This window comes from Mobula birostris, chromosome 13 (assembly GCF_030028105.1).
Source record: "Mobula birostris isolate sMobBir1 chromosome 13, sMobBir1.hap1, whole genome shotgun sequence".
Classification (NCBI taxonomy): domain Eukaryota; kingdom Metazoa; phylum Chordata; class Chondrichthyes; order Myliobatiformes; family Myliobatidae; genus Mobula; species Mobula birostris.
Genome location: NC_092382.1, coordinates 71,382,502 through 71,395,297, shown reverse-complemented (window position 1 = coordinate 71,395,297; position 12,796 = coordinate 71,382,502).

Below are 12,796 nucleotides of genomic sequence, written 5' to 3'. Positions count from 1 at the left end.
TGTAAATCTTCTGGCCACCACTGAGTCGGAGAACTTCTGCAGCATAGGACTCCGGGTGTTGAATGACCGGCGCCTCCTCAGGAATTACAGGCAGCTCTGTGCCTTCTTGTACAGAGACTTTGATTTTCAGTGCAGTCCAGATAATTCTCCAGGTGAGTTCTCAGGTGTCTTTAGCCCGCAACACAAATTCCTTCGTCTTCAGGATGTTCAGCAGTAAAGCTCAATAAAGTTTTCCACCACTCATCTGTACTCAGCCTGTTGACCGCGCCTGATACATCCCACAACGGCCGAATCTGCAGGTGGCAGGACTCCGAGTTTTATAGGGATGTCCGCGGTAGGCGGTGAACAGGATGAAGGACTGGACAGTCCACTGAGGTACCCCCTGTGCCTGTAAGCACAGTAACTCATGCACAGCTCTGCAATCTCACATACTGAGGCCATTTGGACAGGTAGTCTGTAAACCAGGAGAATAATGAAGTATCCACCTGCATTTCCGTGAGCTTATATCCTAGTAAAGCAGGCTGAATAATATTAAAACACTGGAAAAATCCAGGAACATAATTCGCAGTGTTGCCTGGTTCGTCTAGATCGGTCCCGTTGAAGCAGGGAGAAAATTGTATACTTGATTCCAATATGTGATTGGTAAGTAAATCGTAAATGGATTTACGATGGTCTGGTTGTATGTTGGGAGCATTCTTCCTCTTAATTTCATAACAAGTGAAATCAGTGCCACTGGTCTGTAGTCTCTGGGCGTGGTAGGGCGTGGGTCCTGGAACTAGGCAGGGTGTTTTCCAAGGCGGTGGGACTCTCTCCAGGCTCAGGGTCAAATTAAATATGAATTGAAAGACTGCACCCTTCATCTCCTTCTGCTGTCCATCGATTTCGAGGTTGGCTGTGCTGAGAGTTTAGTCGCTGCAGACACGTTTATGTGCCACAAAACCAGCGTTGCATCGGCACTGTCTCCCACATCTGTTTCATTTGTGATTTGACTGATCCAGAACCGAATGTTTGCGTGAATGACCTGCTTCATGTTTCTTCTGCCTTTTCTCCTCGATAGGTGGGATTGACTTCTTGACAATGCAGCGCCAACTTCTTCTGTCCAAAGCATCTTTCTCCCAGGTGTTGACACTCATGTCAGTGTTCTTCATACGGCGCTTGGGCATGTCTTCGCAGCGCAGTGTGACGTAGGAGGGACGCTGGCCGAACATCAGCGAAGTAGGGCGGAGATTCGTTCTAACCTAGCCGTGAAGGTGATGTCCCATCGCTATACTACCAGACTAGCTCTAGTAGTAGGATCGCGGCTAGCTAAGTCAAGGAGATAAGCTTGCATGTGCTACTTTGTAGGTTGTTGCTCTTCAGGCAAAGGCCGCACCCAACGAGGACGCCGCCGGCAGCGTGTCTGATGGTGACTGTGACAGTTGAATCCAAAAGACTGCACCCAGATGAGTAGCAAATACGTTCCTACCCTCCGGCCGATGCCGTCCAGATTGACCGCCTTGCCCCTGTGAAGTCTGCTAATCTCTCTCCTTAACTCCCTTGTTTAGCAGTGACAGTCCGTGTGTCTGTGTTCGTTGGCTCTACCGTGCGGGGATATAATGCATTTCATCTTATTATGAGTTACATATCACTCCACGCATGCGTGTCATTAAAGTCATTCAAATTAGCCATTTGGCTGGATTTATGCCAGCAGCGATGGGTAATTGCTGGAGAAATGTTTCTATGCTACACAACATTTGCGGTAATAACATTCAGGACTGAAATAGCCCGTGAAGAGAGTCCGTGGCGTGAATCGGCCAGATTATGTATTAAACCTGTTCGCTCATTTTACAAGTCTACGAACTGCTCTGCTGTAATGATTCTGGCCACAAAGGGCGATTTCCAAGTTACATTGATGAAAAAAAAAACTTTATTCAAGAACAGAAACCACATGTCAAGGAAAAAAATATTGAACGTTGCATAAAGAAATGTCCATTCTCATCGAGGATTAAAATTTATTTCATAATGACTGAACGAGCAAAAACAAAATGAATTTTGTTTGCTCAGTGGGTTGTATCTGATTGGAGTGTTGATTCGCTCGCCGGGTTTCCCCAGTGGATCTCCCTTCTACTATATAAAACCCGGATAAACACTTTGCCAGCACGTGGGGCATTTGTAACAACTTAGAACAACTTACGGAAAATGCCGTATGTAACTATTTACGATGTGGCACGCATCTATTATCCGATCCTTGCAGCGGCCGGCATTCCAGGTAGGGCACTACGTCTGGTTGCTGTTTGTGTGTATTCGTCTTCCTACTGCACGTGGCGCTAACAGCAAACTAATCTGGTTGCTGTCCAGTCCTCAATTTTAATACTTTTGTTCCTGGTAATTCTAATATTTTTCTTTCCGACTGCTTGGGATCGTAAACTCTGCATCATCACTGCTCAAGTGAGAAACTTGCTTCCCGGAGGTAAAGATATATCAAATTGTATATCTGCATTCGGAAAACACCAGGGTGACTGGAAGTGAGGCTATATACTGACTGAGTGAGTGTCACGGATAGATTACTGTACTGGTCATTACAACAGATGGAGAATGGAAAAAAGAAAACTTGCTGCAGAGTAGTGACTAAAGAACATTGGATGAGCGTTTCGAGAAGAAGCTCGATAGTAATAACCTTTTCGGTATTACATTCGGTCCCATTCCATTTCTGATAATCTGTCTGTTTAAACGAAGTTCAGCGCAAACTTGAACCACAGCTGCTCTTCCGCACCAGGAACACGACAGTCTTCAAGAATGAATATCTAATCTCTAATTTAGTGTATCTCTCACTCCCGCTTGTAGCGCCCTACCCCGTTCGTTCGATGACATTGAACCCGTTTTTCTTTATCTACTGCCGCAATCTCAGCAACAGGTGAGTTGGCAGATCTGCGCCCTGAGGCTCTGGCAGTCTGCTTTTTTTAAAATATTGTTTTCACAGGATTTCAACGCAACTTGTTTTAGGATCAAATTGACAGTCGATTGTATACACCAGACAACTCTGTCTATAGCTACTACACTGGAGGAGTTACGGTGTCGAACAAAGCCTATTTCTTCTCTCCATCTCACTCCAGTCCCGCTGCAATACAACAGCAGCGGATTTTCCTTTATTACTAATTTTGATTAAGAATTCATTGGCCTGAAACATTAACCATTTGTTTCGACATCTGTCTCCTGACCAGTAGAACTTTTTGCATTATTTTTCTCTCTCTCTCATCGGACGTCTGCAACATTTTCGGGAGGCATATTCCTCTCAGTGATTTCATCTTACTTTATGAAGCACTGTCAAGTCTATTATTTACAACCTGTCTTTTTAAGCGCAAGTACGCCGCTAACACAGATGACTGTAGCCTTACCGGTGTATGCTCATTGCAATCGGCATTATTCTCATTGGTTAACCGGGGGAAATGATTCGATTGAACTTCTTTAAAGTTAACCTCTATTTTCTCTTTATATTGCAGTGAATTTAACGGCGATTGTGATCCTGTCCCGAGGAAAATGTGGACTCTCCAAATGTATCACTGGCTACCTGGTGGGAGTGGCTACGGCAGATCTCATTGTCGTTGCCATTGTAGTTATAGTTGAGGATATCAATAATCTCTACATGTACGCAACCTTCTTGCACATCAATCCGGTTTGCGCTTTGACATTTGTGCTTAAAATTGCAGGCTTCGACTGCTCCGTTTGGCTCACAGTTGCTTTCACAATCGATCGGTACGTTGCGATTTGCTGTCAGAATCTTCGGAAACGCTACTGCACCAAGAGAGTGGCGACCGTGATGATAGTAACAGTGAGCATCGTGGGCTTTGTCAGGTGCATCCCGTTTTACTTTGTAGTGGAGCCTCATGTAGTAATCAACAAAGTACCGTGGCGTTGCGTCTTCATACCAGAGTACTTCACTTCACCAGTGTGGAAGGCCTACGAGCTATTTGACAGCATCAAAACACCTTTATTACCAATTGGTTTAATCCTTTTATGTAACGGTTTAACAGCGAGACACATTATAGCGGCAAATAGAGTCCGTAAGGGACTCCGGAGCAACACTGAAAATCAAAAAGACCCTGAAGTGGAGAACCGGAGAAAGTCTATTATTTTGTTGTTCGCTCTGTCAGGCAATTTCATTGTACTGTGGATGCCTTATATAATACACTCTATGAACTGGCAAGCGGTGAATCATTCCTTCACTGACAAACATTTGAATACTACGATATACATCTTTCAAAAGTGTTCTATTATGCTAATGTATCTGAGTACCTGCACCAACACTTGCATCTATGGGCTGACGCAAAGGAAGTTCAGAGAGGAGCTCAAAAATGGGATGAAGTATGTGTTGACGTTAAATAGATTGCAGAAGTAATATCCGACTAGAACTTGGTTGAAATTGCAAACAAATATTCCGAAGGTTTCATTAATGTCGTCAACATTTCATAAACTCAAGACTGTGGTTTGAGCGAATTCGAAGTATTGAAGAAGAAACACTCTAAGCAAATGGAATTAATTGGTTCGTTGCTGTACCGGCTCAGTAGTGATATTAATAAGTTTGGTAGTCAGCAACATCAGTCACGGGGAATGGGTTATGAATAAGAAAAGTTTTCATGCTCGCAACATTAGCGCCCGCAGTCAGTTCTGCGGTGCATTTACTTTGGTCATCAAATTGTGTGTTTTTATTAAATAATTTTATAATAACGACAATAGCGAATTTGGGAGCCCAGACTTCGCCCCGCACTGCACAGCTGCAATTATTCCTAAATAAATCACGTCTTTTAAGCCAAATAGTTTAAACAGAAATTCTTCGTAAACAAAATCTCCAGATTATTAATTAATTACTTAGAAGTGAAGCAGTTTGCAGCAGTTCCGCATTGATTCGGGAACTTGCTTATTTGCCTCGTTATTTTGTTTAGTCGTCGAAATATTTGTTGGTTTCGTCCTGTGATATTTCGTCCTCAGCTGAGGAAGCTGCAACACTTCTCCTATCAATTCTTAACTTCTCATTATCCATGGACCGAAACTGTCATTACAGATCATTCAGACATTGGTTACACTTCACCCAGCCATGGTGTTCATTGTCTTTGTCCGAAACAAAGGAGGTGACGAATCGGCCTAATGGAGAGAGACTGATTATCTGGCTGAGTTTTGCCCCAGCAGCACCCTCTCACTCAGTGTCAGCAAGACCAAGAAGCGGTTTACGGTATTATGAGGAGAATACCGGTGGTCCTTTACCCAGTTCTCATCCTCAGATCAGGAATGGAGATGGTCTGCAACTTTATTTTCCTCGGTCTTATTATTTCAGAGGATTTGTCCTGGGCAGCGCATGTTAGTGTCATTAGAAACAAAACACGACAGCCACCCAGGTCATGCTTTATTCTCACTGTTGCCATCAAGCAGAAGGTACAGAAGCCCAAGACTCACACCACCATATTCGAGTATTTATTCACTCAACTTCCCTCTCCCCATCACTGAATTATTCCCGCGACATATGGACTCGCTTTCAAGGACTCTACATCTCACGTACTCAATATTTATTGCTTATTCCTTAATGGTGATGATGGTGAAGATAATTATGATTAATATTTTTTTTCTGTTTTGTATTTGCATGGCTTGCTGCTTTTTGCACATTGTGTGTGTGTGTGTGTGTGTGTGTTTTGTCCTGTTCAGTGAAGGATTCCAGTGATTTTGTCGTGTTTCTTGTATTTACTGTGCATGCCCACACGAAAACAAATCTCACCGTTGTATATGGTGACATATATGTACTTGGATAAAATTTCTTTGACCTTTAAACTTGCAAAGTTATACACTGCGTTCTGTTCACTACTTTGCCTCCTCTATATAGGAGAAGTCAAACACAGATCCACAGATCTCTTTGTGAATAGCCTGTGCCTGATGCATGTGGATCGCCCCAGTGTTCATTTTGAATGTCATCTGATTTCAACAATTTACTCCCATCCCAGCCTCTCCCTCTGCAGTCTTGTACTTTTACATCAACACCGAACGCATCCTCAATTGGAGTGTCCCATTTTTCAAGCCGAAGACTCATTTTGATTTTCAATTGTTGCATTCTTTATAAGACCATAAGGCAAAGGAGCAGACGTCAGCCATTCGGCCCATCGAGTCTGCTCCGCCATTTTATCATGAGCTGATCCATTCTCCCATTTAGTCCCAGTCCCCGCCTTCTCACCATAACCTTTGATGCCCTGGCTACTCAGATACCTATCAATCTCTGCCTTAAATACATCCAATGACTTGGCCTCCACTGCCGCATGGGGCAACGAATTCCACAGATTCACCACCCTCTGACTAAAAAAATTTCTTCGCATTTCTGTTCTGAAAGGGCACCCTTCAATCCTTAAGTCATGCCCTCTCGTACTAGACTCCCCCATCATGGGAAACAACTTTGCCACATCCACTCTGTCCATGCCTTTTAACATTCGAAATGTTTCTGAGGTCTCTCCTCATTCTTCTAAACTCCAAGGAATACAGTCCAAGAGCGGACAAACGTTCCTCATATGTTAACCCTCTCATTCCCGGAATCATTCTAGTGAATCTTCTCTGTACCCTCTCCAATGTCAGCACATCCTTTCTTGAATAAGGAGACCAAAGCTGCACATAGTACTCCAAATGAGGTCTTTCCCGTGCCTCATACACCCTCAACATCACATCCCTGTTCCTGTACCATATTCCTCTAGAAATGAATGCCAACATTGCATTCGCCTTCTTCACTACCGACTCAACCTGGAGGTTAACTTTAAGGGTATCCTGTACGAGGACTCCCAACTCCTGTTGCATCTCAGAACTTTGAATTCTTTCCCCATTTAAATAATAGTCTGCCCGTTTATTTCTTCTGCAAAAGTGCATAACCATACACTTCCCAACACTGTACTTCATTTGCCACTTCTTTGCCCATTCTCCCAATCTACGACTCTCTGCAGACTCTCTGTTTCCTCCGCACTACCGGTCCCTCCACCTATCTTTGTATCATCAGTAAACTTAGCCACAAAGCTATCTATTCCATAATTCAAATCTTTGATGTACAACGTAAAAAGAAGCAGACCCATCATGGACCACTGTGGAACACCACTGGTAACCGGCAGCCAAGAAGAATGGGATCCCTTTATTCCCACTCTGTATTTCCTGCCAATCAGCCAACCTCCATACACGTATATAACTTTCCTGTAATTCCATGGGCTCTTATCTTGTTAACCAGCCTCATGTGTGGCACCTTGTCAAAAGCCTTCTGAAACTCTAAAATATCCAACATCCACTGCATCTCCCTTGTCCAGACTACTTGTAATTTCCTCAAAAAATTGCAATAGGTTTGTCAAACAGGATTTTCCTTTAAGGAAACCACGTTGAGATCTGCCTATCTTTTGATATGCCTCCAGGTACTCCGTAACGTCGTACTTAACAATCGACTCCAACAACTTCCCAAGCACTGATGTCAAGCTAACAGGTCTATAATTTCCTTTTTTTGCCTCCTTTCCCCCTTCTTAAATAGCGGAGTGATATTTGTAATCTTCCAGTCCTCCTGACCATGTCAGAATCTATTGACTTTTGAAAGATCATTGCTAATATCTCCGCAATCTCCACAGCTACATCCTTCAGAACATGAAGGTGCATTCCATCTGGTCCGGGAGGTTTGCCTACCTTGAGACTATTCAGCTTCCTGAGTACTTTCTCTGCCGTAATTGTGATGCGCACATTTCTCTTCCCTGCCACCCTTAAGTGTCCGGTATACTGCTGTCTTCCTCAGTGAAGACTGATGGAAAATACTTGTTCAGTTCGTCTGCCATCTCCTGATCTCCCATTACAATTTCTCCAGCATCATTTTCTATCGGTCCTATATCTACTCTCACCTGCATTTTACTCTTTATATACTTGAAAAAGCTTTCAGTATCCTCTTTGATATTATTTGTTAGCCTCCTTTCATTGTTAATCTTTTCCCTCTTAATGACTTCTTAGTTTCCTTTTTTAAGGATTTAAAAACTTCCCAGTCCTCTGTCTTCCCACTAATTTTTGCTTCCTTGTATGCCCTCTCCATTGCTTTAACTTTGGCTTTGACTTCTCTTGTCAACCACGATTGCATCCTTTTTCCATTCGAAAATGTCTTCTTTTTTTGGAATATACCTGTCTTGCACATTCCTCACTTCTCGCATAAACTCCAGCCACTGCTGCTCTGCCGTCTTTCCAGGCAGTGTCCCTTTCCAGTCAACTTTGGCCAGTTCCTCTCTCATGCCACTGTAATTTCCTTTACTCCACTGAAATACTGACACATCAGATTTCAGCTTCTCTTTTTCAAATTTCACAGTGAACTCAATCATGTTATGATCACTGCCTCCTAAGGGTTCCTTCACCTCAATCTCTCCAATGACCTCCGGTTCATTACACAATACCCAATCCAGTACAGCCGATCCCCAAGTGGGCTCAACAACAAGTTGCTCTAAAAAGCCATCTCGCAGACATTCTACAAATTCTCTCTCTTGAGATCCAGTGCCGACCTGATTTTCCCAATCCACGTGCATGTTAAAATCCCCCACAATTATCATAACACTGCCCTTCGGACAAGCCTTTTCCATTTCCTGTTGTAATTTGTAGTCCACATCGCTGCAGCTGTTTGGAGGTCTGTATATAACTCCCATCAGGGTCCTTTTACCCCTGCGATTTCTTAGCTCAACCCATAAAGATTCTGCACCTCCCGATCCTATGTCACCTCTTTCTAATGATTTAATATCATTTCTTACTAATAAAGCCACGCCAGCCCCTCGGCCTACCTGCCTATCTTTCCGATACACCGTGTATCCTTGGACGTTCAGTTCCCAGAGACATGCATCCTTTAACCACGTCTCAGTGATGGTCACAATATCATACCTGCCAATCTGCAGCTGTACGACAAGATCATCCACCTTATTCCTTATGTTGCGTGCATTTCAGTATAGCATCTTAAGACCAGCATTTGGTATTTTCTGCTTTGGCTTTGATTGCACGGCAAGTTTATTGCACTGTAACTCATCCCAATGGCTGCAAATTTGCCCCATCACCTGCCTGTCTTTCCTGACATCTTTACTGCTCACTCTCCTGGATTTATTTCGTTTTTCCCCTTCCTCCATTCTATCGTGGCGGTTCCCATCCCACTGCCAAATTAGTTTAAACCCTCCCTAACAGGTCCATTAAACCTTCCTGCCAGGATACTGGTCCCCTTCGGGTTCAGGTGTAACTGGTACTTTTGGAAGAGCTCACACTCACCCAGAAGAGATCCGAATTATCCAAGAATCTGAAGCCCTGCCCCCTGCACCAGTCTCTCAGCCACGCATTCATCAGCCTGATCCTACTATTCTTGCCCTCGCTAGCACGTGGCACAGGTAGCAATCCCGAGATTACTACCCTGGAGGTCCTGCTTCTCAGCTTCCTTCCTAACTCCTGGAAATCTCTCTTCGGGACCTCCTCCTTTGTCCAATCTATGTCATTGGTACCAATATATACCAAGACAACTGGCTGCTCACCCTGCCCCTTCGGAATATTCAGGACCCGATTCGAGACATCCCGTACCCTGGCACCTGGGAGGCAACACACCATGCGGGTATCTCTGTCAGGCTCACAGAATCTCCTGTCTGTTCCCCTGACTATGAAATCCTCTGCGACTACCACATTCCTCTTTTCCCTCCGTCTGTCCTGCACAACAGCACCAGGCTCAGTGCCAGAGAACCGATCACCGTGGGCGTCCCCTGTCAGGTCATCCTCCTCAACAGCATCCAGAACAATATATTTGTTGCTGAGGGGGCAGCCACAGGTGTGCTCTCCACTATCCGGGCATTCCCCTTCCCTCTCTTGACAGTGACCTAGTTCTGACCCCTGTAGCCTAGGATGACTACCTCCCTGTAGCTCCTGTCTATCACATCTTCACTTTCCCTGATAAGCAGTAGGTCATCAAGCTGCAGCTCCAGATCCCGAACACGGTCTCTGAGGAGCTGCATCTCGGTGCACCTGGCGCAGATGTAGCCATCAGGGAGGCTGGAGGTCTCCCAGGATTCCCACATCTGACACCCTGAACAAAGCACTAACCCTGCAGGCATGCTATCTAATTCTACAGGAATGAAACAGGAAAAATAAGTCTGCTCACCCACATACCTCGCCAAACAGACGAACTTCAAACAGTTAGCTCGTACCCGTTAGCTGTGAGAGCACTGCTGTTCCTGTCTGCCCGGGCCGATTCGCGAAAAGGGTGGGAGGGGGAGAGAAAAAAAGAGTTGGTGCTTCGCTCTCGCCTCTTCCCGTTTACCGCCGAAGCCCGTTGAACTCAAAGCCCTACACTCTGCTCCCACTGACTCCGCTGCCCGCTGTATAGGGTGGTCTCCTTTTTAAACTCTCCGCGCTCTCCTGTGACGTCACGCGCCTGCGCAGTCTCATCCTTCTTGCCCTCGAAGAAGTTTTTAAAAAAACTGCCTTCCTTCAGAATTCAGCTCCCACGACGCTCTGTAGTCCCGATCCAAAAGATAGCCGTTGGCAGCAACCTGCCTTTTTAAACTCTCCGCGCTGTCCTGTGACGTCACGCATCTGCGCAGTCTCGTCCTTCTTGTACTCGAAGAAGTTTTTAAGTCATACCTTATTGATCCCGGGGGAGATTGGTTTTCGTTACAGTTGCACCATAAAAAAATAAATAGTAATAAAACCATAAATAGTTAAATAGTAATATGTAAATTATGCCAGGAAATAAGTCCAGGACAAGCCTATTGGCTCAGGGGGTCTGACCCTCCAAGGGCAGAGTTGTAAAGTTTGATGGCCACAGGCAGGAATGACTTCCTATGACGCCCTGTGTTGCGTCTCTGTGGAATGAGTGCTCGGTGAAACGTAACCCAGTATCTAGTGACCCACGCCCAGGTTTTCTAGACCGATCTCTGGCCCAGTCAGAGGATCATCAGATTCCCGTTCTGACACAGGTTGACACAGGAGTGTTAGTTTTTTGAACTCTGAATATCCGAGAAACTTGCAGCATATTACCGGCAACAAGGAGTCCTTGGAAAATCAGTGCTTGGGTTGCATTCCTGGGAAACACCGGGCATATGGAGCTCGCAGCATTTGGGATTTGGCCTAGGTCAGTAGTTATACAGACGGGGCTGGATGTTCCTCCATCCACAATGAATCAGAAGTCACGGGCAGCTGGACATTGGTTGTGGGGCAATCGCTGATTACACCACTCACTGTGAGATGTGGGCCGATGTGCGAGGATTTCGGGGTCGCTGGGTGGCAGATATAGCTGTGTGACCCTGTGAGTTTGGGTCCTGGCATTTCACAGATTTAGATCTAAGTACAATAGAGTCGGGGATCGAGCTGCCCAGGTTTATGAGGTGTTGAGCGAGTATTTCTGCTATGCGCTCAGATGTTTGTTTCTGGAGTTCCTTTGGAAGCAATGACTGCTAATCTGAGGAGAGGATGAGTTACCATCCCATCCCTCACAGAGAGAGGCTGTGAGTAAATGGGCTGTTCCGTGTTTGCAACAGTAGATATAGACCCGTGAGTTTGGTGTTCAAACTGTGTTTGGAAATCCCCCCTCACTGTCACCCGTATATTAGAAACATAGAAAATAGGTGCAGGAGTAGGCCATTCGGCCCTTGGAGCCTGAACCGCCATTTATTATGATCATGGCTAATCATCCAACTCAGAACCCCGCCCCAGCCTTCCCTCCATATCCCCTGACCCCCGTAGCCACAAGGGCCATATCTAACTCCCTCTTAAATATAGCCAATGAACTGGCCTCAACTGCTTCCTGTGGCAGAGAATTCCACAGATTCACCACTCTCTGTGTGAAGAAATTTTTCCTAATCTCGGTCCTAAAAGGCTTCAACTCTATCCTCAAACTGTGGCCCCTCGTTCTGGACTTCCCCAACATCAGGAACAATTTCCCTGCATCTACCCTGTCCAATCCCTTTAGGATTTTATACGTTTCAATCAGATCCCCCCTCAATCTTCTAAATTCCAACGAGTACAAGCCCAGTTCATTCAGTCTTTCTTCATATGAAAGTCCTGCCATCCCAGGAATCAATCTGGTGAACCTTCTTTGTACTCCCTCTATGGCAAGGATGTCTTTCCTCAGATTAGGGGACCAAAACTGCACACAATACTCCAGGTGTGGTCTCACCAAGGCCTTGTACAACTGCAGTAGTACCTCCCTGCTCCTGTACTTGAATCCTCTCGCTATAAATGCCAGCATACCATTCGCCTTTTTCACCGCCTGCCGTACCTGCATGCCCACTTTCAATGACTGGTGTATAATGACACCCAGGTCTCGTTGCACCTCCCCTTTTCCTAAACGGCCACCATTCAGATAATAATCTGTTTTCCTTTTTTGCCACCAAAGTGGATAACTTCACATTTATCCACATTAAATTGCATCTGCCATGAATTTGCCCACTCTCCCAACCTATCCAAGTCACCCTGCATCCTCTTAGCATCCTCCTCACAGCTAACACTGCCCCCCAGCTTCGTGTCATCCGCAAACTTGGAGATGCTGCATTTAATTCCCTCATCCAAGTCATTAATATATATTGTAAACAACTGGGGTCCCAGCACTGAGCCTTGCGGTACCCCACTAGTCACCGCCTGCCATTCTGAAAAGGTCCAGTTTATTCCCACTCTTTGCTTCCTGTCTGCTAACCAACTCTCCACCCACACCAATACCTTACCCCGAATACCGTGTGCTTTAAGTTTGCACACTAATCTCCTGTGTGGGACCTTGTCAAAAGCCTTCTGAAAATCCAAATATACCACATCCACAGGTTCTCCCCTATCC